Raw genomic sequence first — 19786 nt, 5'->3', positions numbered from 1 at the left:
ATTTTCCAGTCCTCTGCCAGAGTCTACTTAAGATCATTACTAATGTCTACACAATCATGACCGCTACTTGCTTCAGAACCCTAGTGTGCAGTTCATCGGGTCCAGCTGACTCGTGCACCCGTAGGCCTTCCAGCTTTTTGTGGACACTCTCCTTGTTATAGGCATTGCACTCACGTCTGTCCTCTCACAGCCTTAAACATCTGGTGCACAGCTTGTGCTTTCCACTGTGAAGTCTTGTGCAAATGTTTCATTTGGTCCGTCTGTCACCTCCATGCCCCTCGTTTTCTCTGTCCTCATTTCCATTTCTGTAGCATCGCACTGATATGTCACTGCCCTCCACTGCCCCAGGTGTGTGACATTTTTGCCTTTTTAATGAAGGGTTTCAGTTCAAGAGTCAGGAAGTAATGTTGCAGCTTCATAAAACTTTGGTCAGGTTGCATCTGGAATATTGTATTTAATTTCGGTCGCCCCGTTATGGGAAGGATGCCGAATCTCTGGAAAGGAGAAGTTGCACAATTTTGATTTGTTCTTCGCAGAGTGCCTGAAGAGAAATGGAGACAGAAATGTTGATACGATTCGGAAATAGAGTAGGCAGCTGGTATCTTTCTCAGAGCATCAAAATACGGAATACGAGGAGGCATGCAGTGAGGTGTGTGTGTATGTGTGTGTGTGTGTGTGTGTGTGTGTGTGTGTGTGTGTGTGTGTGTGTGTGTGTGTGTCTGTGTGTGTGTGGGGGGGTAGGGGCAGGAGGGAATTGAAGCACAATAGGACAGTTGAAAATGGGAAATCGAAGGGACAGAAGCACGGTGTCGGTGAAATCTGTTTGCTGATGAACAAAAGCATGAACGCTGTAAATTGGCTGCTCCGAGAGAAAACTCAGACATCGACATTATTTCCACCAAATGAGTCACAGCTGACTTAAAGCCCAAGAAATTTAATATATTTCTCTTCAAACTGCCCAATATTTATATCAGAGTCAATGCTGTTGATTTAAAGTGTTTGTTCAAGTAATTTTAACTAATGAAGTTAGTCAGAGGTATCTCTGGAGACTGATCTTTTGTGTAAATCAGGGACGTCTTGAATGCATCAGCGCAGAGTTTCTGCCGGAGCTGTGAATTCAGGAGCGACAGGTCAGGTTCTCACTGAAATGGGGTATCCAGTCATCTTGAGAATAGGGGAAGTTTACTATCCTTTTATTTCAGCCGTTGGAATTCCCGGTAAGCCGCCGTTTCAGCCTCTGTAGGTGGGAACTGAAGTTGAATTCCAATGTTGTGATTGTTTCTGTCGCTGGATTCCACGGCTACATGTCTTTTCCCAGTCTTCCACATTTCAGGAATGTAATGAACACCGGGAATGTGGATTTGGGGATCTGGATCTAAAAACAAACCGATGCTGGAATTCAGCGATACTGGAATTCAACGGATCAGGCAGAGTTCTCCCAGCTGCTTCTGTTCAACAGTGTGATGTTCGGGCTTCTGTGCTTTTGGTCCGGTAGTGGCTGCACTGAAATCGCAAATATGTTTTTTTTTTCTAAAAGATGAAGTATGACTGGCTATGTATTATTTGATGTACAGCAGCGGTGTGTTTACACTGCTCCCGGTGTTTATGCCGATTGACTGTCTGCATTTGTATGTAAGCGGTCGTGTGAGGTGCAATAATCAAAGCTTCGACTGGTAGAAACACTTTAGTAAATGTGAGGAGTTCCATATTGTAGCGTGAAACTTATGGATTTTTAACAAATGTGTACGGAATAGATTCATCCAGATGTCATAAAATGGGTAAAACGATTAGCTTGTCCGGAAGAGATAAGAAAACATAGATACATGGATTATGCTTTCAGTGCTTATGAGAATTTTTCATTTTCTACTCTTCCGATAACTAATGAGTACTTCTTAAAATGTGCTTTCGTGGAACAGGCATATTATAGCCACAGCAAAAACGAGTTATGCCAACGGGTGGAAAGAGTGTCCTTCGGAAAGTTACAATATTGTAATTGAGAACATTACTTCAGAATTGGAGATAGGAGGACGAGAATTGCCTCATCCAGCAGGAAACAGAGTAATGAAGGGATAGCTTTAAGTTCCGACGGTCGATATTTATGGGACCAGCTTCTTGCTGAGTTGCCAACGATTACGCTTTTGATTGCAGACTCGACTCGAGTTGTGTAGGTGGTAGAGGAGATAATCTATCAATGGACTAAGCACACTAAAAATATTGATTTTAATTAATTATTAATTGAGTAACTATCATGAACATGAGTTGTGGAGTCCTCTCATGTGAGTTGATTGTTGGGGTAAGTGAAATTATCCCCTCCACTGGAGGATCCTGATCCTTTACGAGTAGAAGTATTGCTGAACCTGGTGCAATGGGACCTGACGCTCCTGTCACTCCTTCTGGACAGCAGCATGGAGAAGTGAGCATCACCTGGGTGACGGGCGTCCCTGGTGATGAATGCTGCTTTCCGGTGATTTCACTCCTTGTCGATGTTTTCAGCGGTAGGTAGAGATATACATCTGATGGGCTGGTTGCATCCACAACTTGTCATTGTTTATTCTACTCAAGGAACTTTGTGTTTCTACTCCAGACAATGATGCAACCAGTCAGGGTACTCTCCACTATACCACTCTAAAAATCTGTCTGGTTCAGATGACATTCTAAATCTGCACAAACTGACACCAACAGAATAAACAAACTCATGCGTAAGGCCAGTGATGTTGTGGGAATGGAACTGGACTCCCTGACGGTGGTGTCTGAAAAGAGGATGCTGTCCAAGTTGCATGCCATCTTGGACAATGTCTCCCATCCACTACATAATGTACTGGTTGGGCACAGGAGTACATTCAGCCAGAGACTCATTCCACCGAGATACAACACAGAGCGTCATAGGAAGTCATTCCTGCCTGTGGCCATCAAACTTTACAACTCCTCCCTTGGAGGGTCAGACACCCTGAGACAATAGGCTGGTCCTGGACTTATTTCCTGGCATAATTTACATATTACTATTTAACTATTTATGGTTTTATTACTATTTATTATTTATGGTGCAATTGTAACGAAAACCAATTTCCCCCGGGATCAATAAAGTATGACTATGATTATGACTTGTACAGACTGTAAATATTGCTAAGTCTTTCCAGGTTAGGGTTCTCCTCTGAGCCTCTACGCTAAGAATCCCAGTCAATATCGGGGATATCATTCACGCACTACTCTGTTGATCTTACGACTTTAATAACCTGCCTGCATTTCTGTGCATGTCCCTCCAGCGGCAGTTTCAAAAAACGTTAGTGATTGAAGCACGCAACATCTCAATGCTCCCCTTTATCAACTCTCCGTTACACGTTGAAAGTTGTTCATTGGGAGGGAGGTGATTGACTGTGCCGATGAATTGCAGTCTAGTGTCGGCAGTGCCCAGGTCTCTGTCCCTACCGTTCTGGGGTTGTACTAGTGTTTCCCGGTGGAGTTCAGTACTGGGTGTGTGCAGGGCCGTGTGCTCACTGCACAGTGTTTGAAGTTTTATAGGTCTATGTCCTGGTAGTGAAGGTATAGATATTGTAAAGGTCATTGCTCCTGGAGTCAACTGCTGACTGTTGTTCTACAGGCTCGTATGCTCGTACACAGTTTTATCTCAGGTATTTGTATGCCCAACGCTTGTAAAGACGTGTCTCGTTACATCATACTGCCAACAGTTGTAAGAACCTGCGTCCTGAAACCACAGTGATAACTGCTGTGAAGCTGATTGCACTTGCTGTTGTGGTACGCTCTGCAGTACTGGTCTGTATCCCTACAGTACGGTGCCGGCTGTTCGAAGGATCAGTGGCCTTGCAGGACGAACTCAGCTGTTGTAAACATCGATTGTCCTTAGAGTATGCTGCCGACTATTGCAATGATCTCTGTCCTTCGTCTGGTCAGCCGTTATAAAGATCTGTGTCCTTTCAGTATGCGCTTGATGTTATAAAGGGCTGTGTCCTTACAGTATAGTGCAGACGATGTTTATTACAGTAAAAAAAAGACAGGGATTATCCGACTCTGGTTCATCAGAGTTATGTGTTGATCATTCTCTGTCCTTGTATTAGAGTCTTACACTGGTCTGTGTCCTTACCGGTCGATGCTTTGCAATGGCTGTTCAGTGCGCTTGGAAAAAAATGCCAGTGTTTTACACAAGTGTGTCCTTATTACACAAACTGTCCTTTTACAACATTCTCATTGTACCGTTCCCCGTAGCTCGGCAGATTAATTCCAATGTAGGATCTCTCCATTTTCTCTTTCGTATCACCCCTAAATGCAGTGAGTCCCAGATGATATCAGAGTCAACATAGAAATACGAGTTTCATCACTTGCCCCTTCGATCTTCGTCCACTGGGCATCAAATCATTGATCAATAAACAGCAGGGTACAGCACAGGAACAGTTACCTCTCTTCACCGTGTGTGTGTGTGTGTGTGTGTGTTGATCATGATGACAATTTACACCTTAATGTTCTTTGGCCCAAAGCAACTTCCCCGTTGATAGCAACACTGAGAATATTACTTTACACACTTCTTGATCTCGCTTTACTCCATGCCCTTCCCCTTAATGAACACCAGTGAATGCAACGTAATGATCTTGTCCCTCACATGCTAACTCCAGCTCCAGACACAATCTCCCTTCTTTGTCACTGAGTGGTCCTGTGCTCTTGCCAGTATTCTGTTGTTTTCAGTCCCATTAATTCTCCTCAGTGAATACAGTTCCTGGTCACTATTCATTCTCGTGATTCACTGTGTGATTGCTTGCTGGCCCCTGATGTTCCTCCAAGACCCAGTCCAATTTCAGCTTCCAAAACCGATATTGACTCCAATGACTCCATCTATCTCTGCGATACACAACATCTCTCCCCCTCCCTCCCTATCTCCCTCTGTCTCTCAACAGCTACAAGTAAAATAAAGGCACTTTATCTTCACTTTAAAAGGATTAAAATATGCTATTTGAAGATAGTTCCTGATGGTAGAGGAGAACCTACAGGTGGAGAGCATCTGCAGATTTTCTTGTGTTGTAGTTTCATCTCTCTGTGCATCACATTGTTGTAATTTGCCAGAAAGTTGTGGTACAGAATAGGGATTATGAAGATAGCTTGATTATAATACTTAACAACATTTATTTCTAACGTTTAACGAGTTTCAAAATCCCATTCAATGGGTATTTCAGCATATTCCTGAGCTCCTCTCGGAATTTCCTCTGGGTCAGGACGTATATAAAAGTGTTGGTGCAGGAATTGAGAATCTGCAGCATTCCGGATATCTCTTCGATGATGTAACGGGTATCTGTCACAGAATAGTAAACAAAAGTCATTGAAATCCGTTGATAGATATAAAATACCTGCCGTGTTACCCAGCACAGTATGAAACTACCAGTTATGCTGAAGAGCAAAACGATGGATTTGCGTCGGTTCTCCATCTCCCGGTCCTTGTCATTCTCTCCATTCCTTCGTCCCCGGAGCCCCCGGCGGGCTCGGCTTGTCGCTAGAATCCTCCTAACAGTTCGAATATTGAACAGCAATATCAGCAAGAATGGAACACAAGGAGTTAAAATGCGGTGAAACATTGCAAATGCCGCCCATGAGGGAGATCTTTTGTAGTTTCGTGTGTAAATGCAATACCAGGGAACACCATCAATCATTACCAAAGGCTCGTATACAAAGCCCCAGGGGACACCCTCCAGACAGGCCAGCACACTCACTGTCCCGATAACCACAGCCGCCGTTCTCTCGGTGCAATATTTTGTTTTCAGCTTCTCACAGCAAATAGCCACAAACCTATCGACGGTGAAAGCGACAGTCAGCCAGACAGAGGTCACCGTGCTTGCAGAAATTAACCATGCACCGAGTCTGCACACGGGAGTGATGAAAAGGAAAGACCGACGGAAGTAAATCCAAGCAGTCCACATCAGCAGCGGATAGGAGATAACGATCAGGAGATCGGCAGCGGCCATTCCAACCAGGTAGCGATTAATGCATTTGGATAGACCGCACTTTCTCCAGGAGAGGATCACAATCGCGAACAGGTTCGCTGGAAGAGAGACAGGGAACAGCAAGTTGAAAAAATTCTGAGCGGAGGCTAATGGAGTAGTTGGAGGGGATACTCTAACACTCCATGATATTGTTGCGTTTAGTGGTGCAAGTGTGCAAAGAGTGGGCAGATCTGGAAGAGACAAAGAAAGACACAGTGCAATAAAATCAGTACGATTTGCATACGGATTCTTACTGATGACCGAAATGTAAAGTGGCAGGTGAAAGCTAAAACTGGGTAACTACCTCCTCAGAGTCCATACTGGATGGAACATTTTCTAACGGCGCCCCCGCGTTTCGTGTTCGTAAAGTGAATAAATCCGCACCCTGATTGCAGGATACTTCCATTGGAAATTCAGCAGCTTCCATAGCACTCCCTGCCACGAAAGCCGAAGGACGTTTAAAAAAAAGAGAAGGGAAATGCTGGAAACACGCATCCAGACGAAACAAAATATGTGGAAAAACTTTTAAATTGTCTCTTCTCATAAATGTTCTCAGACAGGCCGCTGACATCCCTTTTAACATTTCTCTTTCCATTCTAGCTGATTGGAGTTTAGTGTTTCCAGTATTCCACATGTGTGTCTCCTGCTCCAGAATCTACCACTTCACTGACTTTAGAAAAGAAGATTGACTAATACGCAATTACAGCGCAGTATGACACAACGTGAAAGACAGATATGAAGTCTGCCATTGAAACCAGCAGAGGGAAGCAGGGAGGAGAAATTCATTGCCTGGTAGCAAACACGGTGTCGCATTCAGATATCTGTAAAGGTGTCGGATGTAAATATAACATAATATATTTCACAGTATTGATAACTATGAAGTAACACGTCGGTTGTGGTAATTGGCTCAGCAACAATTGAGTTGTGTTGTCCATCAACTGTTTTATAGTCAGTCACAGCACACAGCATAGACCATAGAACACTACAGCACAGAAAACAAGCCATTCGGCCCGTCTAGTCTGTGCCGAAACTTTATTCCACCAGTCCCGTTGACCCGCACCCAGTCAATAACCCTCCAGACCTCTTCCATCCATGTATCTATCCAATTTATTCTTCAAACGTAAGAGTGAGCCACATTTACCACGTCAGATGGCAGCTTGTTCCTCACTCTCATTACTCTCTGAGCGAAGAAGTTCCCCCTAATGTTACCCCTATTTTTTTCCCCTTTCACCCCAAAGCCATGTCCTCACGTATTTATCCCTCCTAATCTAAGTGGAAGGAGCCTACTCGCATCTATTCTGTCTATACTCCTCACAATTTTGTAAACCTTTATCAAGTCTCCCCTCTTCCTTCTACGCTCCAAGGAATAAAGTGCTAAACTGTTCAATCGTTCCCTGCAACTCAACTCCTGAAGACCCAGCAACATCCTAGAAATCTTCTCTGCACACTTTCAATCTCACTGATATCCTTCTTTTCGTTGGGTGACCAGAACTGCACACAATATTCCAATTTCCAAACGTCTTATACCTCTCCAAAACATCCCAACTGCTATACTCAGTGCTTTGATTTATGAATGCCTGGATGCCAAAAGCCTTCTTTACCACCCTATCCTCATGTGACGCCACTTTCAAGGAATTATGTATCTGAACTCATAGAATCCTTCGTTCCTCCGCACCCCTCAATACCCTACCATTTACTATGTACGTCTTACGTTGATTTGTCCTTCCAAAATGCAACACCTCACATTAGTCTGCATTAACTTCCATCTGCCAGTTTCTAGCTCATTTTTTCCACCCGGTCCAGATCCCTCTGCAAGCTTTGAAAGCCTTCCTTGCCGTCCACAACGCCTCCAATCTTCGTGTCATCAGCAATCTTGCTAATCCAATTTTCAACATTATCATCTAGATCATTGATATAGACAACAAACAATGATGGTCCCAGCGCAGATCCCTGAGGCACTCCACTAGTCACAGGCCTCCAGTCTGAGAAGCAATTATCCACTACCACTCTCTGTCTTCTCCCCCACAGCCGATTTCGAATCCGGTTTACAACCTCTCCATGGATACCTAGTGTCTCAACCTTCGGAACTAACCTCCCATATGGGACCTTGTCAAAGGCCTTACTAAAGTCCATGTAGACAACATCCACGGTCTTTCCCTCATCTACCTTCTTGGTATTCTCCTCAAAGAACTCCTGAATATTTGTTAAACACGATCTACAACGCACAAAGCCTTACTGACTATCCTTAATCAACCCTTGGCTGTCCAAGTACTTGCATATCCGATCTCTCAGAGCACCTTCCAATAATTTATCTACCACTGATGTCAGGATCACCGGTCTGTAGTTGCCTGGTTTACTTTTAGAGCCCTTTTCAAACAACGGAAAAACATGAGCCTCCCTCCAGCCCTCCGGCACCGCACCGGTGGCTAAGGACATTTTAAATATTTCAGCTAGGGCCTCTGCAATTTCTACACTAGACTCTCTCGATGCCGAGGAAATATCCTGTCAGGCCCGGCGGATTTATCTACCTTCATTCGCTGTAAGGCAGCAAGCAGCTCCTCCTCTTTAATTTCTATATGTTGCATGACACTACTGCTTGTTTCCCTTCCTTCCATGTGCACTCTGCCAGTTTCCTGAATAAATACTGAGAAAAAAAAAATAACTGTTTAAGGTCTCCGCCATCTCCTGAGGATCCACACATGGACGGCCACTCTGATATTCTAGGCGACTAAATTAGTTCCTTTCTATCCTTTTACTCTTAATATACTTGTAGAAACCCTTCGGGTTTACCTTCGCAATACCTGCCAAATCAACCTCATGTCTTCATTTTGCCTTCCCGTTTTCTTTCTTTAGTATTTTCTTACATTTTCTACACTCTTCAAGTACCTCATTTGTTCCTAGTTGCCTATACCTGCCATACACATCTCTCTTTTTCATAACCAGATCACCAATATCCCTTGAAAACCAATGTTCCCTATGCCTGTTAACTTTGCCTTTAATCCTGGCAGGAACAGGCAAACTCTGCACTCTCAAAAATCGCCTTTGAAGGGCTTCTACTTACTGAACATACCCTAGCCAGAAAACAACTTATCCCAATCCACTCTTCCTAGATCCATTCTCATCTCCACAAAATTGGCCCTTCTCCAATTTAGAACTTCAACTCGAGGACAAGACCTCTCTTTATCCATAATTAACTTGAAACTAATGATATTATGGTCACTGGACCCGACATGTTTGCCTACACATACTTCTGACGCCTAACCTGTCTGGTTCCTAATAGGAGATCAAGTGTTGCATCCTCTCTCGTTGGTACCTCTATATATTGATTTGGAAAACTTTCCTGAACACATTTGACAAATTCCAAGCCATCCAGCCCTTTCACAATGTGGGAGTCCCCGTCAATATGTGGAAAGTTAAAATCCCCTACTATTACAGCTTTCTGTTTCTTACATCGGTCTGCTATCTCTCTACAGATTTGCTCCTCCAATTCTCTCGGACCATTGGGCGGTCTATAATACAACCCTATAAGTGTGGTCGCAACATTCCCGTTCCTCAGCTCCACCCATATGACCTCTGTAGACCAGCCCTCCGGGCTGTCCTGTCGACGCACAGCTGAGATATTCTCCCTGACTTGTAATGCCACTCCTCCCCCTTTCATCCCTCTCACTCTGTCACATCTGAAACAACGGAACCCCGAAACATTAAGATGCCAGTCCTGCCTCTCCTGCAACCAAGTCTCAGTAATAGCAATACTGTTGTAATCCCACGTGCTAATCCATGCCCTGAGCTTATTTGCTTTACCTAAAATTCTCTTCTATTGAAACAGATGCACCTGAGAACATTTCTATCTCATACAAACCTGCGATTTATGTCTATACTTGCAGTTCTCTCATGACCTTCATCCTCCTCTACCTGACTATCTGCTCTAACACTCTGGTTCCACTCCCCCTGCTAAGCTAGTTTGAGCCTCCCGAAGCAGCACTAGCAAACTTCCCCGTTTATTAAAAATACACAAGTTTCATGCTGCAACATGGAACTCCTCCATGAGTCGATAGTTTGATTATTGTACATAACACGTCCGCTCACATGCCAATGCAAACAATCAATCGGTATAAACACTGGGAGAAGTTTAAAGAAAATATATGCAATTTTAGTGCAGCCGCGACTGGTCCAAAAGCAATAAAACCCGAACATCAAACCATCGAAAGCAAGCAGCGCAGAGAAGCGTCGAACTCCAGAATCGCTGAATTCCAACATTGGATTGTTTTTGACTCAAATCTCAAAAAACACACTTCCAGTGTTTCCATTCCATTGCTGAAATGCGGCAGACTGGGACTGGACGTGGCAGTGCTATCTAGCGACAAAAAACAATTACAACATTGGAACTCAACTTCGGTTCCTATCTACAGCAGCTGATACGGCGGCTTACCGGGAATTCCAAAGGTTGAAATTAAAGGATAGTAAACTTCCCCTATTCTCAAGATGACTGGATACCCCATTTCAGTAAAATGTTCTATTGCTTCTGAATTTACAGCCCCAGCAGAACAACTGAGCTGATGTATGCAAAACATCTCTGATATATACAAATGATCAATCTCCAGAGATAAGGTCATATCCCTGACCAACTTCATAAGTTACAATTACTTGAACAAACACTTTTATTCAACACCATTGACTCTGATGTAAATATGGGACTGTTTGAAGAGCAATGTTTCAAATTCCTTGGGCATTACGTCAGCAGTGACTCTTTTGTTAGAAATTTGAGCTTTCTCTCGGTGCGGCCACATTTACAGGGTTCATGCTTTTGTTGACTAGTTATTCAACTGTAAACAGGTTTCACCGGCACCCTAGAACCCCTAACTTCTGTCCCTCCGATTTACAATTTTGAACTGTCGTTCAGGAATACAAGTTCTACCCCCCCCCCCACCCTCCACACATACACATACAGACAGACAGACAGACAGACAGACACACACACACACACACACACACACACACACACACACACACACACAAAGAAACACAAATACGAACAGAGATAGAATAGATGCACACACACAGAAACACAAGTGTAAACAGACGTAGAATAGACTTTGGAAAAGAAAGTCAGCACACACCAAGTGCTCGAAAAATTTCGCTGAGTTCCTCCAGCATTTTGAGATGTTGCCCTCGCGGTAGACGATTATAAGCCGACCACTTGGCACAACCGTCGGACATTCACCTCTCACACATTGACCCAGTTTCTTTCTTCGGCCCGCGGGGAGAGTAGGCAAACGAGTCTGATATTCCCTCTGTCCAGGGACAAGGTGAAGAGCAGCCGAGCCAATCTCTCACACAAGGTGTGTTTCCGAGCACAGAGACACTGAGAGCTCATCAGTTCCACAATGTCGGACGGAAAGCATTCAGTTCCACACTGAGCTCAAGCCCAGATGCTCTTTTCCAAATCCTCTGTTACACTACCCACGCATGTTCAATATTTTCATTGTATTCTGTACCACAGTATCCTGCAGGTAGAAAGACGGACCCAGAGCCCAAATCCCTATGCACGGTGCGGGGAGGACTGCAACAGTAGCGCTGGCAGAGTATTGTGGATTCAGGATATTACAAGCAGTTGGAACATTACGAACAAGTGAAAGTGGTGTTGAAGGAATTTAAGAAAGTTTCTGATTAGCACATATCAGCTTATGAAGTACTTGGGCACACAGTACAAGATAGGACAAAGTTGGCATTGTTTCCTCCATAGAAACTCTTGCCTGTCGAACCTGTTGGAATTTCATGAGGATACTAAACATACGATACGTAAAGGGGACGCAGTGGATTTTTAGGAAGCAGCGACTGCCCATCCTCTTAATCTGTCGAAGTCCCCCATGCAGCCTACTGGTTTTCTGAACACTACCATCCCCTCCATCAATCTTCGTATCATCTACCCTCTATTCCATATTTTAAATCATTGAGATACAGCATAAAACGAGACGGTCCCAAAACCAGCCGCTGTGAAACACTAGACACTTGCAGGCAACCAGAAAATGATCATTTTATTCCCATTCGCTGCCTCCTACAAATCGGTTAATTGTCTATCCATGCCAGTAACTTTCATGTAACACCATGGGGCCTGAGTTTGGTAAGAAACCTTATGTGTGTCACCTTATCAAAGGCGTTCTGAAAGTCTAAATATACACGGCCACTGCGTCCCATATAGAATCGTATGCTTCATAACTTCACGAAATTCCAACAGGTTTGTCAGACAATATTTTCCTTTTCGGAAACCATGTCCACTTTGTCCTAAATTGTGCTGTGCGTCCAAGTACTTCATAACCTCATCATTAACAATTGACTCCAAAATCTCAGCAACCACTGCTGTCAGGTTAACTGGTCTATAATTTCGTTTTTGCTGCCTACTGCTTTCTTATAGAGTAAAGTGACATTTGCAATTTTCCAGTCCTCTGCCAGGGTTCACTTACTATTTGAAAGATCATTACTACTGCCTGCACAGTCCTGAGGGCTACTTGTTTCAGAACACTGGCTTGCAGTTCATCTGGTCCGGGTGAATTATGCACCCTTAGTTCGTTCAGCCTTTCGTGCACATACACCTTGTTACAGTAACTGCGCTCACGTCTCTCCCCTCACACCTTTTAACACCCGGGGCACTGCTTCTGCTTTCCAAGTGAAGTCTTGGGCAATAATTTCGTTCATCTGCCATCTCCTTGCCGCTCGTTATTTTATTTTTCTGGTCTCATTTCCTGGTCTGCAGCATCACACTGATATGTCACTCTCCTCCACCGCTCATGGTGTGTAACATTTTTGCTTTTATTAATAAAGGGATTGAGTTCGGAAGTAATGTTGCAGCTTTATCAAACTGTGGTCACGTTGCATCTGGAATATTCTATTTAGTTTCGGTCGCCCCATTATAGGAAGGATGCCGAAACTTTGGAAAGAGTATCGAAGAGTTTCAGCAGGAGGAGTTTAGGGAAAGGTCTAAAAGGCGGAGTTGCACAATTTTGTATTGTTCTTCGCAGAGTGTCAGAAGCGAAATTGAGACTGAAATGTGCATACGATTTCTAAATAGAGTAGACAGCCGGTATCTTTTTCAGCGCATCAAAATGCCGGGTACGAGAGGGCATGCAGTTAAGGTGAGAGTGCAAAAGATTCAAAGGACATGGGCCGGAAGTAATTAAAAGAAAACAAAACAAAGAGTTGTTGGTGTCTGGAATGCATTTCTAGGGTGGGGTTGGGTAGATCAAACAGTGGTATTTATGAGGTTCTTAGACAGGCAAACAAATACGCAGAGAACAAAAGGATATAGAAAATATGCAGGCAGATGGATTAGTTTAATTAGGTATCACTGGCTTTATTTCGTCAGCCCAACTTCACAGACCAAAGGGCGCCTTCTTGTCCTGCACTGTTTTAGATTCTAACTAGATAAATAATCACCGATTAAGGACATTTTCTTTTCCTCTTCGTTCTGAATTTCTATTTCTTCATTATGAAACTATGACCCATGGTAACAGAATCCTAATTCAGGGGAATCATAACTGCAATCGGTCTGAAGAATCTCAAAGAATCGATCAATTCTCCTCAAAATTCCAGAGAATACAGGCCCGGCTCACTCAATTTCTCCTCACAGGCCACCGTGCCATCCCTGGAGACAGTGCAGACAGTGTGAGGAATAATCCCTATACTCTCGGTGGTGCAGGGATGACTTTACTGAGGAAATGCGACCAGACCGGCAAGTAATAATTTGACTGAGAAACCCATACTGTTAAAGGGCTGGATGGTTTGGAGTTTGTAAAATGCGTGCAGGGTAAATTTTTGCAGCAATATATAGAGGTACCAACTAGAGAAGGGGCAATGTTGGATGTCCTGTTAGGGAATGAGACAGGTCAGGTGACGGAGATTTGTGTTGGGGAGCACTTCGGGTCCAGTGATCACAATGCTATTAGTTTCAGCATAATTATAGAGAAGGATAGGTCTGGACCCAGGGTTGAGATTTTTCATTGGAGAAAGGCTAACTTTGAGGAGATGCGAAGGGATTTAGAAGGAGCGGATTGGGACAACTTGTTTTATAGGAAGAACAGAATAGAGAAATGGAGGTCATTTAAAGGTGAGATGTTGAGAGTACAGAATCTTTATGTTCCTGTTAGGATGAAAGGAAAGGTTGAAAGTTTGAGAGAGCCATGGATTTCAAGGGATATTGGAAACTTGGTTCGGAAAAAGAGAGATATCTACAATAAATATAGGCAGCATGGAGTAAATGAGGTGCTCAAGGAATATAAATAATGTAAAAAATAATCTTAAGAAAGAAATAACAAACGCTAAAAGAAGATATGAGTTTGCTTTGGAAAGTAAGGTGCAAATAAATCCAATAGCAAAAGGATAGTGAGGGATAAAATTAGTCCCTTGGAGAATCAGAGTGGACAGTTTTGTGTGTGGCCAAAAGAGATGGGGGAGATTCTGAACAATTTGTTTTTTTCGGTGTTCACTAGGCAGAAGGACATTGAATTGGGTCAGATAAGAGAAGCAGATAGGGAAGTTATGGAAACTATGATGATTAAAGCAGAGGAAGTACTGGAGCTTTTAAGGAGTATGAAAGTGGATAAGTTTCCGGGTCCAGACAGGGTATTCCCGAGGAACTTCAGGGAAGTTAGAGTGGAAATAGCAGGGGCGCTGAGAGAAATATTTTAAATGTCATTAGAAACGGGGATGGTACCGGAGGATTGGCGTATTGCTCGTGTTGTTCCATTGTTTAGAAAGGGTTCTAAGAGTAAACCTAGCAATTATCGGCCTGTGAGTTTGACGTAAGTCGTGAGTAAATTGATGAAAAGTATTTTTAGGGATGGTATATAAAATTATCTGGATAGACAGGGTCTGATTAGGAACAGTCAACATGGAGTTTTGCGTGGAAGGTCATATTTGACAAATCTTATTGAATCTATATGGACTTCTGTAAGGCCTTTAACAAGGTATCGCACGGAAGGTTAGTTAGGAAGGTTCAATGGTTAGGTATTAATTTTGAAGTAGTAAAATGCATTCAGCAGTGGCAGGATGGCAGACGCCAGAGAGTGGTGGTAGATAACGGTTTGTCAGATCGGAGCTCGGTGACTAGTGGTGTTCCTCAGGGATCTGTACTGGGTTCAAAGTCATTTGTCATATACGATAATGATCTGGATGATTGGGTAGTAAGTTGGATGAGTAAGTATGCAGATGATACGAAAATAGGTGGAGTTGTGGATAATGAAGTAGGTTTTCAAAGCTTGCAAAGAGATTTAGGCCGGTTAGAAGAGTGGGCTGAAAAATGGCAGATGGAGTTTAATTCTGAAAAGTGTGAGGTGCTACATTTTGGTAGGACTAATCAAAGTAGGACACACATGGTAAATGGTAGGGCATTAAAGAATGCAGTAGGACAGAGGGATCTAGGAATGATGGTACATAGTTCCCTGAAAGTGAAATCTCATGTGGATAGGATGGTGAATAAAGCTTGTGATATGCTGGCCTTTATAAATCAGAGCATTGAGTTTAGGAGTTGCGATGTAATGTTGAAATTGTACAAGGCATTGGTGAGGCCAACTTTGGAGTATTGCCTACAGGTTTGGTTACCAAATTATAGGAAAGATGTCAACAAAATAGAGAGAGTACAGAGAAGATTTACTGGAATGTTACCTGTGTTTCACCACCTAAGTTACAGAGAGAGGTTGAACAACTTGGGTCTTTTTTCTGTGGAACGTAGAAGGTTGAGGGTGGACTTGATATCGGTATTTAAAAAATATGAGGGGGGTAGATAGAGATGGCGTGGATAGGCTTTTTCTATTGAGAGCTGGGGAGATTCAAGCAAGAGGACATGAGTTCAGAGTTAGAGGACAAAAGTTTAGGGGTAACACGAGGGGGAACTTCTTTACTCAGAGAGTGGTAGCTGTGTGGAACGAGCTTCCAGCAGACGTGGTTGAGGCAGGTTCGATGTTGTCGTTTAAAGATAAATTGGACAACTATATGGACAGGAAAAAAATGGAAGGTTATGGGCCGAGTGCAGGTCGGTGGGACTAGATGAGAGTAAGAGTTCTGCACGGACTAGAATGGCCGAGATGGCCTGTTTCCGTGCTGTAATTGTTATATGCTTATATATGGTTATATGGTTATAATATTCAAGATGCATTCTCACCAGAACCCAATTAGACACCTCCTCTTCCCCAGTCATTCTGCTTCATAGGACAAAGTGAAGTTTGTTTCCCTTAATATTTGTTGTACCTGAATGTTAACTCTCAGTGAATTGTTCAAAATGCTCCTCACGTCCCAATGAAAGATGACCTCCGTCCCCATGTAAAAGTGGCTTTTCCTACCTTGTTCTCCCGGAATGGTTGGCCTCAAGTCACCCCGCACTTTGTACATCTGCCAGGTCCTAACTCATTCACTTCTGCCTGCGTCCCCGGACCCACTCTGTATCCTTCTCACTACTGATCCTGTCACCCAGCTCTGTAACACCAGCAGACATTGATAATATCGCACATCCAAATCAGTGATGCACACTGTGAACAGCTGGGGTCTCAGCTCCAATTCCTGATTCACTCTACTCGTCACACCTTCCCAGATCGAAAGTGGCCAATTTATTCCATCTCTCTGTCTTTGAGCTGCTGACTAATTCTGAGTCTACACAAGCACACCAGAACCTTATTTGCTGATTAGAAACTTTCTAAAATTCCAACAACACCACATTCATCAGTTAGTAATGTTCCAGCTGTTTGTCGCATCTTGAACCCACATTGACTCTGCCAACCCTACTGCTGCAGCCCTCCCAGCACCGTGCGTGGACATTAATGATCAGGGTCAGTCTCTCTACCTCTCGGACACTGTGGTACAGAATGCAATCAAAACAATGAACATGTGTGGTTCAGTGTAATAGTAGAATGCGTATCCGATTTGGACTCAGTGTGGGACTGAACGCCTTCGGTCTGAGTTAACTTGGGTATCGACAGGAAGCAATATTGTAGTCTTTCCCTGCGGGAAGAAGAAGGAAACTGGGTCAGTGGGACAGAGTCAAAACATAGACGGTTCTATGAAGTGGACGGCTTATGAAAGTCAACCTTTCCAGCAACATATCAAAATGTTTGACGGACTCAGGGAAGTTTCTCTAGCACTTAGTGTGCGCTCACTTTCATTTCCAGGATCTATTCGTATCTGTGCTTCTGTGTGCGTGTAGCTCTGTGTGTGTGTGTGTGTGTGTGTGTGTGTGTGTGTGCGTGTGTGTGCGTGTGTGTGTGTGTGTATGTGTTGTGTGTGTGCGTGTGTGTGTGTGTGTGTGTGTGTGTTGTGTCTGTGCGTGTGTGTGTGTGTGTATGTGTTGTGTGTGCGTGTGTGTGTGCGTGCATGTGTTGTGTGTGTGCGTGTGTGTGTGTGTGTGTGTGTGTGTGTATGTGTTGTGTGTGTGTGTGTGTAGCTCTGTGTGTGTGTGTGTGTGTGTGTGTGTGTGTGTCTGTGTGTGTTGTGTGTGTGTGTGCTTGTTTCCTGTGTGTGTGGCCAGGAGGGAGGTGAAACAATGAAAATGGGAAAACGCAGGGTCAGAAATTAGTACGGCGTCGGTGAAATCTGTTTACAGATTAATAAGTAGCCTACAAAAAGATGAACCCTGTAAATATGGCTGCTCCGACAGAAACCTCAGATTTTGTCATAATTTCCACTGCTGCCGTAACACCCAATAATTTTGATATATTTCTATTTAATCTGCCCAATATTTACATCAGAGTCAATGGTGTTGAATAAAAGTGTCTGCTGAAGTAATTGTAACTAATGATGTTAGACAAGGGTATAACCGTATCTCTCGAGACTGCTCCTTTGTATAAATCAGGGACGTTTTGGAGGCACCAGCTCAGAGCTTCTGCCGGCGCTGTGAATTCAAAAGCAACAGAAATGAAATTCTCACTGAAATGGGTTATCCAGTCATCCTGAGAATAGGGGAAGTTTACTATCCTTTTATTTCAGCCTTAGGAATTCCTGGTAAGCCGCCGTATCAACTGCTGTAGGTGGGAAGTGCAGTTGAAATCCCTTGTTGTAATTGTTTCTGTCGCTGGATTCCACTGCCGTATGTTCAGTCCCAGTCTGCCGCATTTCAGGAAGGGAATGGAAAGATCAGGAATGTGGATTTGGGGATCTGGATCTAAAAACAAACCGATGATGGAATTCAGCGATTCTCGAGTTCAACGGGTCAGGCAGAGTTCTCCCAGTGGCTTCTGTTGAATAATGTGATGTTCGTGATTATCTGCTTTTGGTCGTGGAGTGGCTATACTGAAACCACACACATTTTGTCTCTGCAGCTCACCGTGCTTATATGGATTGTCTGCACTTGTATGTGAGCGGTCGTGTGAGGTGCAATAATCAAACCATCGACTGGTAGTAACTCCTTAGCAAATGTGAGGAATTCCATGTTGCAGCATTAAACTTGTGGATTTTTAATAAATGTCTGCGCTGTGACTGACTGTGAAGCAGTTGATGGACAATTCAGCGAAGCCGTTGCTAAGCCAACTATCATAACAGACGTGTGGCTTCATAGTTATCAACACTATGAAACGTATTATATTATATCTACATCTGACACCGATCCAGTTATCTAAAAGAGACACCGAGTTGGCTACTGGACGATGAATTTCTCTCCCTGCTTCCCTGTGATGGTTTCAATAAGAGGTGTCATATCGCTCTCTCATGTTGTGTCAGATTGCGTTTTAGTTGTGGTATCAGTCAATGTTCTGTTGTAAAGTCGCTGATGGCAGATGCTGGATTAGGAAGCAAACATGGGAAGTGCTTTAAACACTAAACCCCAATCGGTTTGAATGGAAAGAGAAATGTTAACAGGTTCGTCACGGACCTCTCTGAGAACGTTTATGAGAAGAGACACTTTAACAGCTTTTTTTCACAAAGACTCTTGTCTGGATGCGTGTTTCCAGCATATTCCGTTCTTTTGTACCGTCCTTCGATTGTCCTGACAGGGAGCGCCATAGAAGCTGATGATTGTCTATTGGAACTATCCCGCAATCAGGGTGCGGATGTATTCATTTTATGACACGAAATGCGGAGGCACCAGTAGAAAATGTTTATTCCAGTATGGGGTCTGAGGAGGTAATTACCCAGTTTTCGCTTCACGCTGCCATTTCACATTTCGGTCACCAGTAAGGAATCCGTACACAAATTATATTGATTTTATTTTACTCTGTAACGTCCTTCTTTGTCCTTCAGCATTGATGTACAGAGTGATCAACGGACCAAAGTTGTAAGACAATTAGACACAATATTAAAGCGCATCTGTGGGACGTTTTCCTTCATTGTTCGGGACTCAGAGTGGTAAGAGTCAAGAAATCAAATTAAGCAAACGTAAAAGCGGGGGACAAAACAAAGCTCCAGTTATTACGAAGAATGATGAGTGGGAAGCTTTTAAAACCCTAGAGAGAGAAAGTTAATAAATAAATAAATAAATAAAAAGGTGGGAAAAGATGCAGGCTGCAAACTGTATCAATGTGGATAGTAAAAGTTTTTTTTTTCAAGTATGTAAGAAACTAAAATAGAGATGATTTTGGATATAGGAACGCAGGAAAATGAGGCCGTAGATAAAATGACGACGGGCGAGGAGATGGCAGATGAACTAAATGAGCATTTTGCACTATCCTTCACTGTTAAAAACACTAGCAGTGCGCCGGATGTTAAAGGAGGGAAGTGAGGGAAGAGAGTACTGTCACTATGACATGGGACAGTGCTCACAACAAGCTGAAAGACGTAAGGATACACAACTCTACTGGACCAGATGAACTCCGCCCCAGGGTTCAGAAAGA

The sequence above is a fragment of the Mobula birostris genome, chromosome 13 (genome assembly GCF_030028105.1).
Source record: "Mobula birostris isolate sMobBir1 chromosome 13, sMobBir1.hap1, whole genome shotgun sequence".
In the NCBI taxonomy this organism is placed as follows: domain Eukaryota; kingdom Metazoa; phylum Chordata; class Chondrichthyes; order Myliobatiformes; family Myliobatidae; genus Mobula; species Mobula birostris.
This window is presented reverse-complemented; position numbering follows the sequence as displayed.